At 37.2% G+C, this 25,671-nt stretch overlaps 2 pseudogenes; both read left to right on the top strand.

Moving 5' to 3' along the window:
* Nucleotides 1-1,387: 1,387 nt before the first annotated feature.
* LOC105073256 (uncharacterized) lies at nt 1,388-16,250 on the top strand (annotated as a pseudogene).
* Nucleotides 16,251-16,510: 260 nt separating this feature from the next.
* On the top strand, nt 16,511-17,552 carry LOC141573258 (uncharacterized; annotated as a pseudogene).
* Nucleotides 17,553-25,671: the final 8,119 nt, after the last annotated feature.

Genomic DNA, 25,671 nt, shown 5'->3' on the forward strand with positions numbered 1-25,671 from the left:
GGGACTAAATTTTCATGATGATCCCTTTCTCTGCTAACCCCTTCTTATATCCAGAATAATCAAGGTGATTTTCCTCTTTCTCTTTCTTCTCTCAAACTCTCTCTCTCTCCCTCCACTTTGGCAGGCTTACCTGTGCCTTTGATTTTGGACCTATAGTCTTCTGGACCTCTTCTAGTCCCTAAAACCAAAAAGTGGTCCAACTAAAGTTTATGGTACCATAGTGACAAATAAATGTAAAATTAAACAAGAATTTTTTGATATTTTGATATTTCAACTCTCATTTGAGGATGCTTGTATAGTTATAAATATGGCTGTAAATTGTCTATTATCATAAAGTACTATTTTAATCATTTTTGATATTTGTGCTTTTTTTGCCTTTTAGGTGATTTAGTGACAGGTAGAGTACACTTTTTCTAATACATATGTTTTCTGAAACTTTCAAATGCATTTACGAAAAAGTAAAATAATTGGTTTTTCATCTCTTATGATTGCAGTATGCAGTTGTGTTTTTATTTTTAAAATTCTGAATGCACGTTCTCTCTTTACCAGGGAATACACTAGTTGATATTAATTCTCTCCAACTAGATAATAAGATGGGCTTCTGAAACTGGAATCAACCCACAAGTTAATGAACAACTCAACATTCTAAGAAAGCTACCTTATTTTTTTTTATTACCAAGTGCAGCTAATTAACTTCCAAAATATATTGGGGAATATAAGAGATGTTATCTTTCATGTTTCTTCTTAAAAATTCTCAGTATTTATTTGATAAGAAAGATGAGAAAAACATTCCCCGAAAGAATTATTTTCATTAATACTGGAATTATTTTATCAACTGTATTAGATAGTTTTATGGAACAATTCTTGCCTTATCCCAAGTTTGCTTACATATCTGTAGTGTTTATGATTCTGTACATTTTCCATCTACATTTTCAGTTTCCTTTGAGGTCTACCTAGTTCAAATGACAGTGACTGAATTATCCATTCACAGTTATCAAAATGAATTGGGATCTGCAAGGTAGGGGGCAAAATAAACATGACAATTGGAGGGAAAAGCTGGGTTCCGATCTTAGGTCTGCCATTTTCCAGTCCTGCCATTGTGAGATTTTGATAAAACGAATAAGCTCGTGTAAAATGCTTGGAACCATACATTAAAAAAAAATAATGACATATATTCTCTGAACTTATTTATAATTTTCTGTATCTTTTTATTACATGAAAGGTAATAGCCTACTTATTTGTTAAGATGTCTTTTCAAGCCTAAAGATTGACATCAAAGAAGGAAGAAAGGAAGGGAGGGAGGAAGGAAAGGAGAAACGATGAATAAAAAAAAGAAAGAAAGAAGAAATGAAGAGAAGATAGTATCAAGGAAAGAGAAGAGGAAAAAATGAAGGGATCTGAAGGAGACCCAGGTGGGCCAACTATTAAGCTCTTTCTCCCAACTCCAACTCCTCTCCCTTCTCCCCTCTGCTTTGCAGTACTAGGGCTGGGACCTGAAACCACACTTCTGCCAAGAGGCCAGAGAGCTGGGAGACCGCAAAGCTGGAGGACGAAGAGGCATGTGCCTTCCTATTTGCTTCCTGTAGGTCGCCTTTCACACTGCAGTTCTGAAGACTTTCACCCTAGCAATGCCTCCTCTCCCCAGCAGCAGCAGCTCCTCTCTGGAGCGGCAGCTGAATCCATTGTGCAGTTTTTCCAGCATTTACAGAAAGCACTCATTGTGCATCAGCCAAACAGCCACACCAGGACCCCATCCTCAGAGGTAGGTGTTTCCTGCCAATAATTTCAACATCTTCCTTTTGTTTTTCCAGCCGTAGAAGAGTAGCTACTTCCTACAATTGCTCCCTGTTTGATACCCTACAATTTTCATCTGGAGAAACACAAAAGTTAAACAATTGCCTGGTTAACAATTTTGTACGTGGTTAACTGTAGAGATTAAATTCTATCTGGTAAAGCAACTGGTGCAGATTTTGTCTCTTGACTAGAGTCTGACTGATGCACAAAAGGAGAAAGAGAAAAATAAGGTAATATTCATTTAGTGCTTAATATATGCCAAGCTCATTGCTAAGCACTTCAGATGTTTATTTCACTTTAAATCCCACATGAATTATGCAGAGAATAATACATCCGACAATCACAGTTGCTGAGTAAACTATCCAAGCCACACAGCTTCTGGGTGGGAAAACAGAGATTCCTGCTGTGGACTTTTTCAAAACATAAAATATCTATTTTCATTCCATATGAATTGAATATTAAAACTTTTATGAACATGGTCTTGCAAGCAATACACACTTAAGAAACACTCATTGATAATAACATAAATTGGGTGATGATTATTCCCAGGCATTTACTTTTAAATTGATAGATTTATTTAAACCTCACAATAATCCTTTGATATTCGGACTTTAATGAATCTTGATTTATGCCACATGGTTTAGTTTTCATTTGTATGTAGAGTTAACTCTAGCACTAGGGAAGTCTGACAAAATGGTGATTCAATTATGTGACCTATAGTGGGAGGGATTCAGATGAGAAAATACAAATAACTTCTTAATATTAAAGTAATGGAAAACTGGTATATATTAAATTCCACTGATTATTTCTAAGGAATTATTTCTTAGGGGACATTTTGAAAGTAGTGGGATTTAGAAGCCTGAACAAAGTGGTGTTTCAAAACATACTCCTTCCTATGATGGTTAATTTTCTGTGTCAACGTGACTGGCCACAGAGTGCCAGATTAACATTATTTCTGGGTGTGGCTGTGTCTCCTAATAAGATCAGCATTTGAATCCATGAGCTCAGGAAAGTAGATGACCCTCCCCAACATGGGTGGGCATCATCCAATCTGTTGAGGACCTGAATAGAACAAAAGTCAGAGGAAGGAGGAATTAGCCCCTTTCCTCCTGTGTCACTGAAGAGCTGGAACATCTCATTGCATCTTCTGCCCTTGGCCTGAGATTTACACCCTTGGCTTCCTTGGCTCTTAGGTCTTTGGACTCACAGTGACTTGTGTTATATTCATGCTCACACAAGCTTTCCTGGGTCTCCAGTTTGCAGACAGCCAATGGTGGAACTTCTCAGCCTCTATCATGGTGTGACCCAACTCCTCCCAATGAGTCTCCCATTATGTAGACATATATATCCTATTGGTCTGTTTCTCTGGGGAACCCTGATCAATAAAACTTCTTTATTCACAGTATATCTACTCAGTGAGTTCTGCTATGCATCAGGCCCTAAATTCAGTCCTGGAGATTTGTACTGTGACAGATTGGATTAATGTAGTGGTCCCAGATCTTCAGCCTTCCCTATAGCTTTGCCCTCTTCCAGTTAGTTTAACAATTCCTCTCACAAAGGAGTGCACTTCCGCTTTCTTGACACTGTGATTTGGTTTGGCCAGTGGGATGTCAGTAGATATGACACAACCAATGGTTGACAGCATTAGGCTTGTTCTCTTTGTTCACTGTCAGGCACTTGAAGAAGAACCACCTTGCTGAGCTCTGGCTAGATCAGCCAACAGGTAAATGATTTCATAAGGGCTTCCCTAGCCAATTCACAGAGGCTTGAGACAAAAGAATTTATATTTATATGCCACCAAGATTTTATAGCTGGTTGTATTATAGCAACAGCTGTTTGATAAAAATGCCTAAAATATATTTTGGGACCTCCAGTGATTTGTGTTGAAGTGGTTATAATTATATAAACACACAGTTTGACACAGTCTAGATGTGTGTCACCAGACAGCTCCATCCATGCCTCTATGTCCTGGCTGTTTTGTTTGCAAACTGGGACTAACAATGACACCTGCTTCCCAGATGTGCTGTGAGTAAATGAGAAAATGTGGTGGGGTGCTGGCACCAGCAGAAACTCAAAAATGGCAGCTTCCTCAGTCCTTGACCCCTCAGTTTGATCCACAACAGCTCTCCAGTCTTTCAAAGACAGCAACCTTGGGGATCGTCTTATCTAGCTTTTTTTTTTAATAGTGCAACTTCTTCAGATTAAATCTTATGTGAAGAAATGTTCATAGTGGGAACTGTCATTTGTAATAGCTGCAAACTGGAAATAATTCAAATGCCCATCAACAAGTCAATAGATAAACAAATTGTGGTGCATCTGTACAACGAAATATCCCTCAGCATTAAAAGGGAATGAACTACTGATATTTGTGCCAACATAGATGAATCTCAAAATAATTATGCTGAGTGAAAGAAGCTAGACAAAAAAGAGTACATATTGTGTGATTTCATTTACATAAAGTTCTAGAAAATGTCAGCCAGTGTGTGGTGACAAAAAGTAGATCAGTCATCCCTGGGTAATGGAGGAACTGAAAAGGGACACAAGGAAGCTTTTGAGGGTGATGGGTATGCTCACTCTCTTGATCATAGATGGTTTCACGAGTGTATACATATGTCAAAACTTATCAAATTGTACACTTTAAATATGCCAGTTTATTGTGCACCAATTTTGCCTCATAAAGCCTTAAAAACAAAACAAAAACAAAAACAAATTATTTGATTATGGCACTAAGGCAGGTATTTAAAAAGTACTGTCCAAACATGTATGTGGAAAAACAAACACAGATTGTCTTCAGCATTGTGATCGGATCCTTGCTTATGTGTATACATTTATAAATTCAAGGATGATTGTTCTTAACTGGTAATTTGGCATTTCAGTACATTTAGAGAAATAATATGAAAATTTAGTGAGGTAAAATAATAGAGATTTCTACAGAGCTTGCTAGTTGCCTACTCAAGAGCCATTCTCCTCTCCTTCTCATACAAAGGCACAATAAATTGATCAGGAAAGCCAAGTAAAATCGGCATCACTCAGCCACACTTGCAGCTTGGTGTGGCCATATAACATAGAATTTGATTAATGTAGTATAAGCAGAAATGTTGTATTTGACTTTCAAGAGGTTCCATAAGGAAAGTTTACTGAGTTGAAAATGGACCCTTTCTGCCAGTTCCCACAACCTGTTGTATTAAGGTGCAGAGCTGATGCCCCAGTAGCCATCTTGGACCACAAGCTGGCTTGACGGTGGATATTGACACTGATGTTGGCAGCATAGAAAAATAGAAGAATTGTGGTTCCTCTCAGAGGCAGAAAGCCTTATATCTTCTACCTCTGGTATATTTGTCTTAAGTGTGTTTCAATCACTCTTATTTTTGAGCTTCTTAATATTTCCTGAGTATTCATAGAGGCTATCCCTAAAAACTCATAATACAGGTGATTTTTTTTTAATGAATATAAGGATGCAAAATAACATTTAATTTATATTTTAACTCACAAAAGTATGTAGAAAAAACAATTTTTTCCCCCAGTGTTGATAGTTAGGACCATAATATCCCCCAGCTTTCCTATCTGTACCTTCTGTAGCACTTCTGAATCTGCTAATGCTATGCCTCATCTACATTCTTCCTGCTAATACTGTCAGTCAGGAAGGATCTGAAATATTCATTTATTCTTACAGGGCATATTCATTATTTATAACATTTCACTATGTCACATACTCCAGGTCTATATCCTTTGGGCAACATTGAAAACTTAAAGTGAAAAATGAATATCAAATATTGGAATTTTTAAAATAATCAATTTGATGTTCAGAACATACATACCATCTAAAACTTGGACATTTTCTACAAAAATGTGTCATCATTATTGCTACTATTCTCTGACTCTCTAGTGAATACCCTTTTATTAAAAATGGAAGTTCACATCACTGAATTGAGAGATGAATGTTGTTTTGATGAATGTCAAGACTGGACCAAATCACCAACTTTATAACTCTTAAAGGCAATTATACATATTCAATTGAAAATAAAAACAGAAGGAATATTATCCAAACTTGGTTAAAAATTCATCCCTTTTAAGATCAGTAGGGCAATTTCTATCACTGACTAGGACTTAAACTGCCTCATCAGCATTCCTCCCCACTCCTGCATCCTCCCTCAATGATTGTAGATATTTGCAACTTTTAGCTTAAAAAAAAAGAATCATTAATCTTCACAATTCCTTATTTACTTATTATTGCTGAGGTGATAAGCATCTCATGTTACTCCTTTCCATGTGAAAAATCTTATCTTTGTATCTTAAAAATTCCTTTTAGATGATTTTTATTGTTCAAGTTTTGACATTTATATTTCATTTTTAGTTCATTTTTGTATATAATATGTGGTACAGAACAAAGCTTTTTTTTTTTGCCTATGGATAGCTAATTGTTCTATCATCATTATTGAAATGACTATCCTAACTCTACTGAATCACTCCTATACTTTCTTTGCTTAAATCAGTTATATATAGATAGAGATATAGATATTTCTGGATCTTCTATTCTGTTACATTGATCTGTTTCTCTATTTCAACAGTAAAAAATATACTGTCTTATTATTATGGCTTTATAATAAGTCTTGAAGTCAGATAATATTAGTTCCCCAACTTTGTTATTCTTTTTTAATGTTACTTGGCTCCTGTAGGTACTTTGCATTTTCATATAAACATTAGAATCAATTTACTAATTTCTATCAAAACCTGTTGATTTTAATTGGAGTTTTGTTGAATCTCTATAGCAAATCAGGATGAATTTACATCTTAAAATTATTGAGTCTCCAGACCCATGAATATGGTATATCTCTCTATTTATTTAGGCCTTCTTTAATTTCTCTAAGAAATATTATGCATTTCTCATCAGTTCTTAGGAAACAGGTATTTCACATCTTTTATCGGTCTCATCACTCAGAATTTTATACTTCTGTTATAAATAGTATTTTTTAATTTCTACAATTTTATTGCTAGTGTGTAGAAGTTTAATTAATAAGCTCATTTATTAGTTCTAGTAATCTTTAAAAATAGATTCCATTAGAATTTCTACATAGATAATCGTGCCATCTATGAATAAAGATGGTTTTCCTTTATCTTTCTAAATATTTTTTACCTGATTTCACTTGCCAAAATCTCAAGTACAATGTTAAGGAGAAGTAGTGAGAGTGGGCATCCTTGTCTTATTTTTGATATTGGTGAAAAAGCATTTAGACTTTTACTATTAAGTTTGATATTAGCTATAGATATTTCTTAGATGCTCTATTAGGTAGAAGACGTTAGCTTCTATTCCTGGTTGGCTGAAAGTTTTTAACAAGAATAGATGTTTACTTTTGTCAATTAAAAAAAAAGAGAGAGAGACAAAAGATTTGAACAGATACTTCACCAGAGAATATGTATAGATGATAAATAAGGCTATGAAAAAAAAGACTGAACATTATTGGCCATAAAAAATGCAAAGTGAAATTGCTGTGAAATACAGTTATACACCTACTAGAATGGCTTAAAACAAAAAGGCTGATCATACCAAGTGTTATGTGAGAATGTGGAGGAACTGGAACTCTCATATGCTGCTCTTGAGTTTATGGTAAAGCCACTTTGGAAATAGTGTGGCAGTTTCTTAAAAAGTTAAATGTGCATCTAAACTTATGAGCCATCTCTTCCACTGCTAGGTATTTACTCAAGAGAAGTAAAATTACCAGTCCATAAAATGACTTGTAAATAGATATTGTTACCAGATTTATTTGTAATAATCAAAACTGTAAACAACTCTAATGTCCATCAACAGATCAATGGATAAACACATTCTGATGTATACATACACCAGAATAATATTCAACAATCAAATGGAATAACCTATTGATAATATACAACATGGCTCACTCTCACAATAATTATACAGAGTGAAAAGCAGACAAAAGAATATGTGCTATATATGATTGAACTTACATAAAATTTTACAAAATGTCAACTAATGGATAGTGAACAAAATTAGATGAGCGATTTCCTGAAAGTGGTGGGAGTTTGGGCAGTAAGGAATGATTAGGAACAGACCTAAGGAAACTTTTTTGAAATGATAGATATGTTGATTACTTTGACTGTGATGATGGATTCACAGGTATATCAATAGATCAAAACGTCAAATTATACATTTTTAATTTATGCAGTTTAATGGAAGTCAATCATACCACAATAAAACTGGCATCTAGAATAAGGAAGAGACAGACTATAAAACTCAGAAATCTTGTTAAAAATACTTATTTTGGGATTATGAGTTATATAAATGCTAGTCACAGATAGGATAGACATTTATTGTTTTTATAACAATTAATATGACAATCCTTTAATATAGTCTCTAGATAGTAGATTATTCAATAGATTTTTTGCAATGTGTTAAACAATATAGTATTAATAACTGCACCAGAAAACACTCTATGTTGGTTTGTTGTAAACCAGACTAGCAAATTAATAACTGTTTATTGGTGATCCTTCTCTGAATGCACTGCTGATCAAGAGTCAGGATTTCTAGTTTTAGTAGCTTTTTGTCCCTCAATGTCAGGAAGGAACTTTTCTGGGTGTAACAGCCCATGTCAAAGAAAAAGTGCACATATTAGAAACCTATTAAGGTCATATTCAAGTAATAAGGAGGGGTAGGCAGGAGAAATCTCAGGCACTTTTTGTCTAATTTCAGCCAAAATATTAGAGGGCCTCTACAAATTTTGCCAATCGAATCTTATTAATACCGTTGGCGCATTCAACTAAAACAGAAGACTGAGGGTGGGAAGCACAGTGAAAATGTTGTAAGACTGACTGAACAGCACAGACTTGTTGAAGCACATGGCCAGTAAAATGCTTTCATCGAAAAGTCCAAGAGAAGTTACCCAGGCAGAGATAATCTTTTCCAAAAGGACTGTAGCCGCAGAAGAGGCAGTAGCCTATCTGCAAGAAAATGCTTCAGTCCGGTGTGAAAACACACAGACCACGACTAAACTATGTCTAGATCCATTAGACAAAAGAAACTGTACAAAATCCACTTCACAGGCTTTGATTTGTCCATTAGAGAGTTTAAAACATCCGGGAGCAGTACACACAGGGTTCCCTGGGTTGTACTTTGGACAAGTGGAGCAAGTGAGGTGAGCACTTTTTGCAGCCTTGTTAATGTTTTTACACCAATATTGATTCGCAAAAGTTATCATTTTGCCAGTAGACCAATGGTTAAATGGACATACAGTGGTGAGGAATTTTAGAATCTCTGGTAAGACTGAGTTGTTCTTTGGTCCAAACCAGAGCTTCCTCTTTTTATCAAACTAAAAACTGTTGACTTTCCAATCTTGTTTTTCCTTTTCTGAAGCCAGTTCTTGGACTTCTATAGCCAGTTTTTCTAAATTATCATTTAGGGAAATACCTCTTTAGACCATGACAGAGCTTTGGCTGATGTTGGCTCCTTTAAGGGTAGCATTCCTTGCAGAATTATCAGCAACATGGTTTAGCCATGTTGCTTCCCCCAACATTCTCAAATCATGAGCTACTCCAAAATCATATTAGTATAAACATTGGCAGTTTTGTCCTTGGCCAAATCACAAGCCTGTGTGAGAACATACAATTCAGCCTATTGGGCTGAAGTAATCATAAACAAAGACACCACCTTGACAACATAAAAAGGAGGTATAATAGCACACTCAGCGTGATATTTGCCACTGTCACCTTTTAAATAAAAACATCAGTGAACCATGAAGGATTAACATTACTCAATAGAATTTCCTGGAGATCACTGCAAGGAATCAGGAGGTGATCCATCAGCCTTAAGCAATCATGAAGGACTTCATCAGTGACAGAGGGTGGAGAGAGCTGGTGGGTTAATGTTAGTACAATGGAAAAGAATGTGAGGGGCAGTTAACGAAAGGACTTAATGTGAGGTGAGGTGGTTGACTGAGAAATGTTGTGTGATGAGAATTCAGGGGAAATCTTCTACTGCATGAGGTAAAGAATGGTTAAAGGGGATCCCACAATGATTTTCTTGGTAGCTGTAACCAAAAGGGCAGTGGATATAATGGGTCTAAGGCAAGAGGAGCATCCCCATGCCACAGGGCCAGTTGTTGACTAGGATACCCTATAGGTCAATGCTGGTCCTCATGGTTCTGTGTGAGTACCCTAATTTTAATACACAAAAAAGGGGGAAAAGGAGTCTGATAAGTGGATACCCAATGGTAAGTGGGTTCATCAAACTTTTCTTTAAAGCCTTGAAGACTCTGTCATCTGGTTCTTCCCATAAAGTTGGATGGGAGTTGTTATTGTTGAGTAAAACATATAGAAGTTTGGACATAAGAGAGAAGTTTGGAATCCAACTTTGACAGTAACCAACTAGCCCAAGAAAGCCTCACAGCTGGTGCTCAGTTTTGGGTTTGGGGAAACTCAGGACACCATGAAATCTCTCTGGATCTAAGTGTAGCCCTTGTTCTGATATCAGAGGCTCTAAATACCAAACCTGAATTTGGGCAAATTGCAACTTTTCTTTGGTGATCTTATGTCCTTTTAAGGGCTAAAAGCTTTAGCAAGTGGATGCTCTCTTCCTGTGAGGAGGTTTGAGAAGGAGAGAGAAGAAGTAAATCATCCACGTATTGCATCAGAGCAGACACTCTAGGGAACTTTCTATCAATTGGATCAGCCTTCAAGATTTGGGAGGAATAAGAAGGACTCAGTAAAACCCTGAAGCATTACCGTCTAGGTGAATTGATTTTCTTCCCAGAAGAAGGCAAAAGGGTATTGGCTGGCTTCATCAATTGGAATACTAAAGAATGCACTGGATGAATCAATTACAGTAAAGAATTTACTTTTGGTGGGGATAGACATTAGTAATATATGAGAATTAGGAATAACAGAGGGCACAGTGGGGGCGTCGGTGGTGTAGAAGGGAAGGAGGAAGATGGCGCCAGAGGCAGAGCCTGAGACAAAGAAGCCAGGGAAGAAGAGCCTGAGATTTCAGAAGCCATTTTGTTGTTCTTAAATGTGTTTTTGTCTCAGTTAATCTTACAATCTTATTTTGCAGAAAGGCAATTTTAGGCTCGTGATAATGTTGGGAAGCCTCAAAATATCAATGGAAATAAGCATTCCACTCACTTCTGGAAAGTTTTGAGCTATTAGGTCCAATTCAGTTCTAAGGAAATTAAGTTTGGGGATTTCTCAAGTTCCCAATAATGGTCATAGATATTCTAAATTGCTTTTCATCAGATCGGTTCGTTTTAGCTAGAAATGCATGAGGAAAGACCTCAATTTTTAAACATAAAATCAGCCAGAGTCTCTGTGAGGGGAGCATCCTCAAAATACCTAGATAAGCAGTATTCCATCTTCTACAGGTTTTTCATCTAGAGTGAAGAACAAGTTTTGACCAGATTAAGCACTTTAAGGCACAGATGGCTCAATTCAAATAGCTTGCAAGCCAATCCCAGCCAGTCCTAAGGAGACAGCTTGGTCCCAGAGAAGAAAGGCCAAAGGCCTTCTTCTTTTTTTTCTTTTTTCTTTTCTTTTCTTTTTTTTTTTTTTAAGCCAGGCTCCAGAAGATAGCTTTGCAAAGGAGTAGATCAAAGACTGAAAACCTGGCACCATTTCTGAGAAACATTAGTTCACATAGAAACAGGTAGAGGCTAGACAACTTCAGGAGAAGCAGGCTCCGCTCTAAAGGGAATTGGCCAGAGCCTAGACAGTTTCAGGGAAACTGTGTGATCTCAAAATCAGACTGAAGAGCCAAATGAGTACTCGCATACAGAGCAAGGCCTTAACCAGAAAAGCAAAACCCTTAAATGGATCCCCAGTAAAGCCTGGAAAGCTTCAAACACAAGGAGTTCATGAGCTAGGATCCAGGAGAAAGACATACCTTCAAACGGTAAGGTCGGTGAGGGGTCTTTTCTGGTCCCTGTACCGGCCTCCAAAACATCCACCTAAAAACAAGATATTCTCCAGCAAAGATGGGTTTATTTGGGATCAGTAGAGAATTGCAATTCAGGGTCAACAACCATGGTGAGCCACGTGCTAGTCCCCACAAGGAAAGAGAAGGAGAACACTTTCCTAGAGAGGAAAAGGAAACTCAGGAGAGAGGTAATACACAGACAGTCCACGGCTATTCATTGGCTGAGTCCTTGCCAGGAAAGGAGTCTTCTTGCTGTGCTGGGCAATTGTCACATGATGTGAGAGCGCCCCCTTCTGGTCTCCTGATTCTATTCAATTGAAGTTTCTGTTTATCTTTTCACAAGTTGGTAGATTGAATAAAATAGACCCTCCCCAGAATGGGTGGGGTTAGTTAAAGAATTGTGTGGAACCAAAAGACTGACCTTCCATAGAGTAAAGGAAATGCCTCCCTCTTGACTGCCTCAGAGCTAGAATATCAGTTTATTGATGCCTTCAGACCCAGACTGAAACAAAGGCTCTGAACTTCAAGCCTACCGACCTTTGGATTGGAGCTACACTATTGGGTCTCCTGGTCCTCCAACCTTTGGACTGGAACTATGTCATTGGCTCTCTTGGGTCTCCAGCTTGCTGACTGCTGATCTTGGGACTTGTCTGTACAACCATCTGAATCAATCTTATATATCTTTTTTTAGGGGAGATAGATAGATAGATAGATAGATAGATAGATAGATAGATTTCTCCAGCTAGTTCTGTTTCTCTAACATAGGATTTGGTACCAAGAATGGTTCAAGAGGAACAGAATTTTAAGGATAAGTTTTCTGAACTGGTTCTAGGGTTTCAGGAACTGGTTCTAAAGTCTTATTAGATTTAAAAATATGAATGACTTTATTTCCAGTAGTAAAAGAGAAACTGCATAGCCAGCCTGCAACATGATTTAGCAATGGAAGAATACAAAATGTCACCACGAGTTAATCAACTTTTCACAAGAAGCAAGGAGCTGGGTAATTGTGTGCTCTATACTTTGAAATATTTTTCTCAAACGAATGTCATGAGATTTGTTGGTAGCTCGTAATGTCACTGGGCAAGTAGGGAAAGAAATGGGTGAGGTAAGGGAGTTTAATTTGAAGGTCAAGGGCCACATGAAGACCTGAAATCTTCTACTGTGCCCCAGAAGAGATTCTCATCTCCTTTAGCTCCAGGACTGAGATTGTTAAAAACCTAACCCAGAATTTCATCCTGCCAGTGGATGAATTTCAAGGTAAATTAAATTCCCAACCCCACAGGGTATAAATGTGAGGGCATTACTTGGTCAGGAATGGGATCCTATAAGCTGGAATGGGGATTTGTGGGACGACCTTATCAAGCTGGGGATATCAAGCCCCTAAATTCTGGTGAGTCTTCTTTGCCCCTGAAAGAGGCCTCCCCACTCCCAGTGGAAGCAGCTTCCACAGCCTCAGCGAAAGTGCTTCTCTGCCTTGTCTGAAAGGATTAACTCTGCGTTCCCCAAGGAAACTGTGACGGTCTCCCCTGAAGCAGTTTTCATACAAAACAATGCAAGTTCTCCTCAGGACCCAGACCCCCTCCTGCCCAGCCCTCTTTGTTTCTAAGCCTATAATTAGACTCAAGTTCCAACAGGCCCCTAAAAATGAAGAACAAAGTATAACCCATAAGGAGGTACAATCATGCTTTAAAAGAACTACTCGACTTTTCTAATTTACGCAGACTGAAGTCTGGGAATAGAAGAGCATGGGGAATGTTGGAAAAAATATAAAGTTGAGCCAGGCTGAATTTATTGATATGGGCTCACTAAGCAGAGTCTACATTTACTAGCTCAGCTGGGGGAGTTAAAAATGACTCTCACAATTTGTTTGCCTGAAACAGAGATCCACAGGTGGCCCAAAGTGAGTCAGTTAGAAATGTCAGACCTGCCTTGATTTAATGTGGAAGAAGGAATTTGAAGGCTTAGGAGTATTGAAATTTTAGAGTAGATTTGTCTAAAAACTACTCACCCACACTGGGAAGGTCAAGAAGATTCATCTTTCATCACAACAGGGAGGCGTACACTTGTGAACTCTGTGATCACTCTTTGCTGTAGGACAGACCTTACGTGGGCACTGTGGTCACTGAATTGGGGAAACTGAAAGCAAGAGGAGTAATTGGATCCTGGAGTGGTAGGGACCAAGTGTGAGCAAAGGCAAGGTGGGTGTGGTTACTGTAAATGAACCAGAGTGAAAGCAGGCATCGATTACCTGACTCATGGAGACCTATGATGTTGGCCAGTAGATCGTGCTATTCCTAAAAGTGAAATAGATAGGAAGCCTATTAAAATGTTACTTGATCTGTAAAGGCAGAAACATTCTAGAACAAGCGAACAAGAGTCTAAGTTGAATCAAAAACAGATTTCTGAGCCAGTTTATAGACCCAGAAACCTCTCTGGATTAAGAGAAGGCTGTGCTCCCTTGAGGAGGACACTCCTAAAAACATCTTATTCATCCTTCTCCCAGCCTTCCTCAAAAGGACCTATCATCTTTTTTGCCAGGGTAAGTGTGCACTGGGGAAAAGGAAATAATCAGACTTTGGAGGACACTGGCTCTGAATGGACACTAACACCAGGAGACCCAAAACATCACTGTTGTCTACCAGTCAGAGTAGGGGCTTAGGGAAGTCTGGTGACCAGTGGGGTTTTAGCTCAGGTCTGTCTCACCGTGAGCCAAGTGTATCTCAGCCCTTCCTGTGGTTATTTCTCCGGTTCTGAAATGCTCAATTGGATTAGATATACTCATAAACTGGCTTTGTCTCCTGACTTGTGAACTGAGGGCTATTATTCCACTTAAAGGCCAAGTAGAAGCCACTATAACTGTCTCTATTTAGGAAGCTAATAAGCCAAAAGCAATCCTGAAAGGATTGCTGAGATTAGTGCCACCATCAAGGACGTAAAGGATGCCAGGGTGGTGATTCCTACCACTTCCCCATTCAATTTGCTTATTTGGCCTGTGCAGAAGACAGATGGATCCTGGAATGTAGCAGTGGATCATCATAGCTTTAACCAGGTTGTGACTCCAACTGCAGCTACTATACCAGATGTGGTTTCACTGCTTGAGCAAATTAATGTCTCCACCAGTTCCTGGGATGCAGCTATTGGCCTGGCTTTTTTTTTTTTTCCCCTCCATACTTGTCAATAGTATCATCAGAAGCAGCAATACATCTTCACTGTCCCACCTCAAGAATCCATCAACTCTCCAGCTCTATGTCATAATTTAGTTCCTGGAGCTCTTGATCTCTTTCCCCTTCCACAAGATATCACAATGGTTTATGATATTGATGGCATTATGCAGATTGGACCTCATGAGCAGGAAGTAGTAACTCCTTCAGACTTATTGGTAGAATATTCGCCTGTCAGAGTGAGGAAAAAATAGGACAAAAAATCCAGGAGCATTTTCCTTCAGTGAAATTATTAGGAAATCAGTGGTGTGAAGCATGGCAAAATGTAATAGGGAAGAACAAATCTGACTCCATGTTAGATCTGTTCCTTTAGCTCTAACCCTGTGCTTAGTCATGCTGGTTCTGCACCTTTTGTAAAAGAATGTTCCTATAGCCTGAGGTATACAGGATAGCCAATTCTCAAGGTTCTAACCTTTAAGGGTATACTTTTCTGTTCATACAGAGATAAAGAATTGCAGAACAGAGACTAACATTTGTCTTGTCGGAAGTTTACAGGAACATCATGACCTGACCTATGTGGACAGCTGCAAGAACAAAGGATTCTGACACCAAGAAGTTTGCAACAACCAACCACATCCCTTCCCCTTTTCAGTACAAAAGGAGCCTGAATTCTGACTTGGGGAAGATGGTTCTCCAGGGCATTAGTCTGCAATCTTCTTGGCCTGCTGGCTTTCTGAATAAAGTCATTACTCCTTGCCCCAACACCTTGTCTCCCAGTTTACTGGTCTGTTGAGTGGTGAGCAGAACCAGTTTGAACTTGGTAACAAAAATATCCCTTCTGAGGTGAAGAATAAGTTGTTATCTCTGGCCCCTCTTACGACCATAAAACAGGCACAACCCTTAGTGGACCTCTCTTGCTTTTGGAGGCAATATATTCCTCATTTGGGTGTGTTACTCTGGCCTATTTACTGAGTTATCTAAAATGTTTCTGGTTTTGAGTGAGGCCAAGATCGATAGAAGGCTCCTCGACAGGTCCAGGCTGCCTTGCCAGCTGCTCTTCTGCTTGATCCATATTATCCAGCAGATTCAATGGTTCTGGAAGCATCAGTGGCAGATAGGGATGCTGTTTTGAGACTTTTGCAGGCCCCTATAGGTGAGTCACAGTGCAGGCCATGAAGATTTCTGAGCAAAGCCATGCTACCCTCTGTGAATAACTACTACCTTTTTGGAAAAACAGCTCTTGGCTGTGGAAACTGAACATTTAACCCTTGGCCACCAAGTTACCATGATCACTGCCTATCATGAACTGAGTGTAATGTGATCCACCAAGTCATAAAGTTAGGCACATGGAGCAACACTTCATCTTTGAATAGAAGTGAGTATATATATGATCAGATTTTAGCTGGCCTTGAAGGCGCAAGTAATTTACATGAAGAAGTGGCCCAAATGCCCAAATGCTCATGGGCCCCACTCCTGCTACACTGTTTTCTCTCTCCTAGCCTGTACCTTTGGCCTCATGAAAAATTCCCTAATATTTGTTGACAGAGAAAGAGAACTACTGGGCCTGGTTTCCACATGACAGGCAGACACCACCTTAAAGTAGACAGCTTCAGCACTAAGATCATTTCCTGAGATGTTCAGGAAGGACAGTGGTGAGGGGAAATCCTCATAATGGGCAGAACTTCGAGCTGAATACCAAGCTGTTCACTTCACTTGGAAGGAGGAATGGCCAATCGTGAGACTGTATACGAATTCATGATCTGTGGCCACTGGTTTGGGTGGATGGTCAGGGTTTTGGAATAAACATAAATGGAAAATTGGTGATAAGAAAATGTAGGGAAAAATATGTAAGTAGACTTTTCTGAATGGAAAAAATATGAAAATATTTGTCCCATGTGAATGATCACCAAAGAGAACATTTTTATAATCAAGTGGATAGAATGACCCATGCTTTGGACACCAGTCAGTGTTTTTCCTCAGCCATCCCTGTCATTGTCCAACAAGGTGGCCACTGTGGCAGGGATGGAGGTTATGCATGTGCTCAGCAACATGGACTTCCACTCACTGAGACCATCCTGGATTCAGCCACCATTGAGTGCTGAATCTGCCAGCAGCAGAGACCCACACTGAGCTCGTGACATGACACCTTTCCCTGGGGTGGTCGGCTAGCTACCTGGTGGCAGGTTGATTACATTTGGCAGCTTCTATCTAGGAATGGGCAATATTCTGCTCTTCCTGGAATAGACACTTATTCTGGATATGAACTTACTTTCCCTGAAAAGAATGTTTCTGCCCAAACTGTCATCTATGGACTTTCAATATTCCTTATATGCCATCCTGATATTTCACACAGCATTGCTTCTGATTAAAGAATTCACTTCATAGCAAAAAAAAAAAAAAAAAAAAAAAAAATTATGCCAATGAACTTTGCTGGTATCACCATGTTTTCCATGATAGAATGGTAGAATGGCTTTTTGAAAACTCAGTTACAGCACCAGGTAGGTGACAATACTTTGCCAGGCTGAGGTAAGGTTCTCCAGAAGGCTACATATGTCCTGAATCAGCATCCGGTATACAGTGCTATTTCTTCCAGGGCCAGGATTAATGGGCCCAGAAATCAAGAAGCGGAAATGAGAATGGTGCCACTTACTCACAGCCCCAGAGATACCCGTTAGCAAAATGTTTGCTTCCTTACCATGACCTTGTGCTCTGCTGCCCTAAATGTTTTAGTTCCAAAAGAAGGAATGCTTTCACTAGGAGATATATCAATGTTTCCATTACATTGAAAGTGAAGACTGTTGCCCAGCTACTTTGAGCTCCTTATGCCTCCAAATCAACAGGCGAAGAAGGGAGCTCATGGGCTGGCTGGGGTGATTGATCCTCACTATCACAGGAAAATTGGACACTTACTTACAGTGGAGACAAGGAAGAGCATGTCTGCAATATAGGAGGTTTCTTAAAGCATATCTTGGTACCATGATTTAGATTATGGTCAGTGGAAAACTGTAATCCAACATGGGCAGGACTACTAGTGGAGGTTTGTGTCACCCCACCAGGTAAAACCCACCACCAGCTGAGGTGCCTACTGAAAACAGAGGGAATGCAGAATGGGTAATAAAAAAAGTTAGTCATAAATACAGCTTTGAGCACATGACCAGTTACAGAAGTAAGGACCTCTTTATGAATATGTTATAGGATGTGTGTGTAGAAAATATCTTTGTTTTCATACCTCTCTTATTATCTTATTATGTAATGTAGGATGTATTGACTCAATATCGTAGTGTTTACTATTGTCAGTTCTACACTATACTGTTTAAGTTACAGGGCATCAAGAAGAGTAAATGTAACTCAAGATCTTTACTTTCTTTTCTGGGGAAGGATTTAATGAGCTTTTTATTATATGCAAAATCTCTGTATCACGGTAGGTGGAATCATGACCTTCTTATTGTTGTTCTTTGGAGATTAAGTATGGTTTAAGGAGATGCTTATGAGTACCATGTTGAGAAGGGCTAGGCTATAATGGTTAATTTGTATTAACTTGATTGGACCCCAAGCTGTCCAGACATTTGGTCAAATATTACTCTAGGTGTGTCTGTGAAGATGTTTTTGGATGAGATTAACATTTGAATTCGTAGACTGAGTAAAGTGATTGCCCTCCCCAATATTGGTGGACATCATCTAATCTTATGAAAGCTTAACAGAACAAAAAGACTGACCCTCCACAGAGTAAAGGGATTTCTTCCTTCCTGATTGCCCTTAAGCTGGGCTGTTGTTTTTTTTTCCTGCTTTTGGAGTCAAAATGAAACATCATCTTTTCCTAGATCTTAAGCCCACCAGCCTTTGGGCCAGAAATACGCTATTGGCTCTCATGGTCTTCAGCTTGCAGACTGCAGATCTTGGGACTTGCAGGCCTCCATAATCACGAGTGAATTCCTTATCATCTCTCGTCTCTTTCTCTCTCTCTCCTTTCTCCTGTTTTTTTCCTGAAGAACCCTAACTAATATAGAGGCTAATAGTTGATGTTTTTCTTGAAATCATTCTAGTTGGATCATTAATGTTTGAAAACTTTTCTTTATTTCTAGTGAGAACTGCCTAAAACATTAAATCAATTAAATTCTATGTACTGAGATGCTGATAGGGATTCGGTGGTCATTGCCCTATAAGTTAAAGTGTTTAACCGAATCATATGAATGTGTCCAATGCAATCATTTATGAAACTAGAAGTCTCAGATCTTCTTTGTGAAGAGCCTAGTTAATTTTCTAAATACGAGTTACCTTTTCTAACCATAAAGGTGAATTTGACAAATGACTACCAGAATGAATCCCTCCACTTCTCTTTGGCCTCAGAAATCTTTAAATCTCATGGGGATTGACTGAGAAGGAACTGAGGCCATGCTAAAACTTGCAAGTACAAATGTGATGTCAGGGGATCTCGGCAGCAAGGCTGTCTCAGATACACCTATTGCTTTGCCCAGTTCTCACTGCCCTCTCCTTTCCTGTGAACAATACACACTCACATTCAGTATTTCTATTGTCCTGGGCTATATTTTAAGTAACTCCCAGAGAACTCATTTGGTCTTTTGTTAAGGACGAAGTGCTCCTGTGATTGGTATTATGTAACTCCTGTGGGAATGGAACATTATCTCTCCTATTGTGAGGCTATGCCATCCTTCACTCTATTAGCTGTTGTAAAAGTCTGATGAAATCCTGAGCTTATTATCACCCACAAAAAAACGTCGCTTAGCTTTCAGATTCCTTTCTGTGCATTTCCTGGGTGATGTATAGGTTTAAATGACTCAATTTCCTATTCATCACATTTTAAAGCACTGAAAATGTAACCCAGTTGGTTGGGGTTGGAAACAAGAGCGAACAATTTTAAAAGAACATTTTTTTCCCTCCTCCATCAAATTACGTGATTGTATCATAATGCTTTAAAAAGAAAATGAGTGCTGGAAAAGTAAAAAGTTGATTAAAAGAAAAGTTTGGATAGAAAATAAACTTTCAATAAAGTATCTCTAAATAATATAAAGCTTTTTTAAAAAGCAGAGACCTTCTTTCTACATCCTTCCATGACCAGTTCCACCCAGAACTTCAAAAAAGTGAAATTTCATAGGAATATGACTTTGCATGTATCTGCATATTGTTTGAAACTTTAAGTAATAAAACTATACTAAAAATGCACATTTCATTGTAGTTTTATAAATTCACTTACATTTAGGGTCCTGTGATAAACCCTCTCTTTAAGAGAATTTTGTAGTAAACCTTTGACCAAGTGGGTTGTCATGCATAATTTATTTGTTTTATATATTCCAGTTGACTTAGTATTTTCATTGGTATGATAAAATTTGCCAATGACCTTGAAAAAATATTAAGATATTGTTGAGTTTGTTGTCACTAGATATTTCTCATCTAGCCCCCATACAGTTAGAAGGCAGGAACCACATCATCTTGTTTGAGATACAGCATTAGACCTGACACTATATAGTGTTGCACCATCAGCAATATTATTTGATGGTGGCAATTCAAATTATCACAGCAATGAGAATCATCATACAAAAGTAGTAGGTGTTCTAAGAGCAGCTGATAAAGTACCGCCTGTCAGCATTTAATCAAATCATAGATTGTTAACTTTATTAATAAAACTTTAAAAAATATTTCTGGCATTGACCTACGTCAGTGATAGTCACTGTTTCATTTTCTGTCTTTTTGTTAGAGAATGTAATCTCCCCTCAGGCAAAAAGTGGTACAAACACTTATTGAACAAAATGACTGAAGGGAAAGAACCTCATGTATTAAATTAGTTTGACATTTCAAAAATATTTTTAAATGTCCAGCACAGAGGATTTGACCTTTGTCATTATCCAAGGGCTTTGTATGATTTGACAATTAAGCTTATTAATAAAATTAATAGTAAGTTATGCAGTGAAGGAAAAAATACTTTCATATGGTTTACGTTGTGTGGATTAAAGCTAACTATAAATTCTTTGTGTATCACATGTACACAGATGTTTTATAAAACTAATTGAAATGTCATACATAATTTCCAGGCAATAAACCTTCACATCTTTGTGGCAAAGCAATATTAATGTATCAACTTCTCATGCCAAGGATTAGGAGCCAAAAAGGAAACAGGAAACAATCATTTCTAGAAAGGTAATCAATATGTGTCCACATTTACTCAATTGTTATCTAAAACAGGAGGAGTTCAAGATCTATTAGTTGCTGGAACCATTGCATAACATTCCTCTGTTTTCTTAAGTATAAAGTATTCACAAGATATCCATGTGGTCTATGTGGTACACACACACACACACACACACAGACACACACACACAGAGGCACATGCACAAGAGTATAATCTAAAACATGCTGAAACCAACTCAGCTGAGGAATCCAATCAGTTCTTAAGAGCATATGACGGATGATAGAACTCTAGTTTTGATTTGTCTCAGACTCCAAATCTCTTTCAAAATAATCACATGTGCTGTTTTTTAATACTATACGTGGACAAAAAATAAAGTCAGAATTTAATGAACACATCAATCAAGGATTTTGTTTTTGAATCAGAGAGAAAAGCTGTGCCACTAGTGAAAATTACAAAAGTGCTGACTAATTTGTTTTTGTTGTAAACAAAGCGTGACATTAACAGAAAGGTTAACAGGAACGGAACTGCTATAAGATGGTGCTTACTCACCATCCTATCATAAGATTACAAATGATTGCTCTTTGAAAGCAGACAGCAATCAGTCAGTGGAAAATTATGTGACTATTATGAATGATTCTCAGTGATGTACTTCTAAGCATAAGGCCTAAGATAATGAAAGTGTTTCCCAGGATTGACAAGCCTTGCTAAGGTGAACTTCACAAAGGGGAAGGTGGAAGAAAAGATGGATTATCTCCCTGATGACACTTCCTCACTAAAGATTAAAGAGTTTATGAATTTAAAACACTTGACAATGATATTTACTATTTTGCTTCAATTTCCCATGAAAGAAATACATACATGCATATACAGGCAAATACATGCACATATATACATATATACAAATATATGCATGTACATGCAAATGCACACATATATACATATATATGCACAAATACATGCATATATTTGGATTTGAGTTTTTCCTTAACTGTAGGAGTTTTCCAGAAATTTCGGATATTGTGCATGTAAATACATCATATATCTGTTGAGTAGAACCAGAGTCTTATAAAGGAACATATTTAATCTTAATTGTTTCCAATGAGACCTGAGCCATCTCAAATTGAGAAAGGTAATTAGCCTACTACTGAGTACTCTATCTTACTGTGATCCTGATAGAGTTCATTTAGCACTGGAAGTTCTAAAAGAACCCCTATTTTATCTTGTTCTTCTAATCTTATAACTCATTGGTTAGCTTTCTTGATTATCTAGACCCAGTACTCACTTCCTTCATGGAAAGCCAGCTTTTTTTGTTTGTTTCTTTGATTGTTTTTAGTTTTTTGTTGGGTTCTTTTGGGACATTCATATTTTATTCCCACAACATTCTATTCTATAGGCTTATTTTAATAAATTTGTAAATAAAGCCATCAAAATGTAATAGTACCCGTGAAAAATTATTTATAATCATTCAAAAAACTCAACTTTGAAAACAATGAATAGAGATTTAAACAGCACATAAACACTCAAGAGTTTCAGATAAGAAGAAAAAAATATCCTACAGTATAAGCAACATCTGCCCAATAATTAAATATTAAAATGTCATTATTAAAAAATAGCAATTTAAGTATTGGGAAAATAGACATTTTCAACATGGTAAAATGAAGCACATAATCTACTATTTAGATTCACAGAATGAGGAGTAGGAATTTGAATGCCACTCTCTTTTTATAATGAGTTCTTTGGCTGAATTATTTAATTTTATTAAATAAAATGGAGAAAAATCTCATTTCTTTACTATAGTTTTGTCAGTAAATATTGAATCAATTTTAATACCAGGACTGATTTGTTGAATGAAAGATTTTAACATAAGATAGACATGGTTATCAGAATTCTACATAACTATCTTGTTTGATTTGAAAAAAGTTTTGAAATTATTTGAAGTGTTTGCTCAGTGTTACTTTTGATTAAAAAACAAATAAAATAGTCTATTACAAAGTTATATCAATGATAAATAGAATTTTTTACAAAATTGTTTTTCTTGAGATAGTTTTTGTTAATAGGTTTTGAGCATACTTCCTACAATATGCCGGGTATCTCCATTAAAATGTGTTCAACAATGCTGCTGGGGTTACAACAAAGACAACTTGAGTGGCAAGTTCTGTGTAATAATCAGTAATAAACATTTTATCAAACCTATTGGAATCTGCCATAACGTAGAAGATAATTGATGGTTCCCACAACAACTTTATAGGTGAATATTGTATGCCCCATGTGTCCTTTCAGAGATCATAAATCAAACATCATGGGTTATGTGTGACCTAAGTGTTTCTTGAAATGTACTATGTCTTTTAAAAGGAATCCTGACAGACACAGCTGTGTAAAATATTAAAGGAGGTGGGGAATCGTTTCAGGTTGCAGTTGAGTAAAATTTTTATCATAATAATCATAGTACCATTAATAATAATGCTTGACCTTAAGTGCATCAAAGACTCTCTAGAAAACATAATGGTTAGGATAACATGACAGTATTCTCTGGTGATAACCCCTATATTCTGATACAGCCACACAGTCTCAAAAACTACAGAACACAGTTCAAAATAATGTTGACCCTGATGTGCAAGAAACTCTCCTGTGCATTCACGTTTGTAGTCTGCTAAACAAATTACAGAATTGATAAGACTGACTTCGGAGAAGGTCAATTGTTCAACATAGAGATCAGATTCTGAACATGGCTTTAGAATCTTCTTTAAGTGAGTACAACAGTATTCCATGGGCTCAAAGTACTCTTGGTGCAGTAAAGGAACAGACAAGAACACCAGTATAGTATGCATGTAAATGAGTGCAGTTGTTTTTAATTCTGCAATTCTTTTTATGCTTTTTCAAAAACTCCATCCAGATTGGCATATCTACTGTGAATCAATGAGGCATATCTAAATGTCTGGATTTCTCAGGGAGAGAGATGGTTTGGGTAATGAACTATAAAAATATATATAATTGAGCTATTGGTGGTATATAATGTTTTAGTATAATGTAGAAATCCTCACTGTGCTACAGGTAAATGGAAAGATTCTTTTCAGTATATAGACAGTAAAAACAAAAATGGCTATTCAAATTTATAGACAATAAAACAGATAGCTTTTTTTTTTACTTTGTTTTGTTTTTGAGTCAAAATGCCAGAAGATGAAGGAATTAAAAAAGACATGTGTTGAAGACAAAAAAAAAAAAAAGAGCATTATAAATTATAAATTGCCATGTCAGCAAAGGTCCTGATGTTTGAAGGAAGTCAGTCATTAACAACCAAGAACAGAAAAAGAAAAATTATAGTGCACTTTATTTAGGAAACTCAAGATATTTGATAATCTGAATTTGATTGAGGATAACGTATGGTTCAGCTAATTGACCTGGCATTTAAGAGCTCTAGAAATTCTTCTGAGCAAAATTCTACATGTCCTAACTAAAAGTCAGATTAAACACTAAAGAGTGGACAAGAAAGATTATTTTATTTTTCATATATAATATATAATCTATCTGCTATTGACTTCTATATATGAAGCAGTCTGTTCATTGTTTTCACAGCATCATTGTAGTTTGTTAAACCATATTGTTTTCTAGCAGATTAGTGTAGTTGCTAGTAATGAAAATATGTTTGCATTAATCGACAGAGTCTGGTGCGTTGTGAAACTGACCTCTTCTACAAATTCTTTCTGGGGAGAAAGAGCCTGGGTATCTCTTTGTGACTTGAAAACATTACAAGATGCATGGGAAAAAAAACTGTTCTACTCTAAATAGAAGTATGGATTCTCTCAGACCTTGTGAGTTTAGGTTTTGATAGGATGGTGACATGGAAACAAAATAATTTTCACAAGGACTCACCTTACTCCTGGGACCTCTGCCCCCTTGGTTCTATGCATCACCACATCAGTCTCCCGTCTCTCTCTGAACAACTTATAGGGCAGTATCCTGTTTTCCTCCCTGCAGAGTTGATTCTATTAGGACTTCTCCATTCTATCAGACACATTTGTGGATATCTGAACCTTCATATGCGTTCCTTCCTATGAAGTTCCTGGATTCCATTCAAAAGAAGACATTGCCAAAATAAGTGTTTACACGATGTCAAATACTTACTCTTTGATAATTAATAAGGGCTATGGCTGCCAAGAACAAAAAGAATCTTTAAGAAGGTAGAGGAATATGGGTTCAGGGTAGATAGGTAAGAGTTAAAGTGTTACTACATCTGATTCAACCAAAATACACCTCTAATGTGTTTATATTGATTCTTTCATTACTTTTGTAGCTTTAGTAAGTCTTGACTGAGAAGAGCAATGTTAGGCTATTAGCAAACTCTTCTAGAAATTCCCCTAAGTAAATAAAATTATACCTGAAATACACTTTATTTCTTGCACTGATTTTAACTTCACCAATTCAATTCTGGATGGTAATATTCAAGCAAGGCATTATTGACAAGTATGACAACTTTATAGAATATCTTTGTTCTAACTGGAGAGATATGAGACCAGATAAAAATGCTAGAAATTCTTTGGCTCTAAGTTAAAAGTTCTTTTTGGCTTAGATGAGTAGAGGAGATAAGATCCACATAAAATTGAACTTTACAGCCAACTTTCCATCTTCATCTTTCTGCAGCACTAACACTG

This window comes from Camelus bactrianus, chromosome 1, assembly GCF_048773025.1.
Source record: "Camelus bactrianus isolate YW-2024 breed Bactrian camel chromosome 1, ASM4877302v1, whole genome shotgun sequence".
Classification (NCBI taxonomy): domain Eukaryota; kingdom Metazoa; phylum Chordata; class Mammalia; order Artiodactyla; family Camelidae; genus Camelus; species Camelus bactrianus.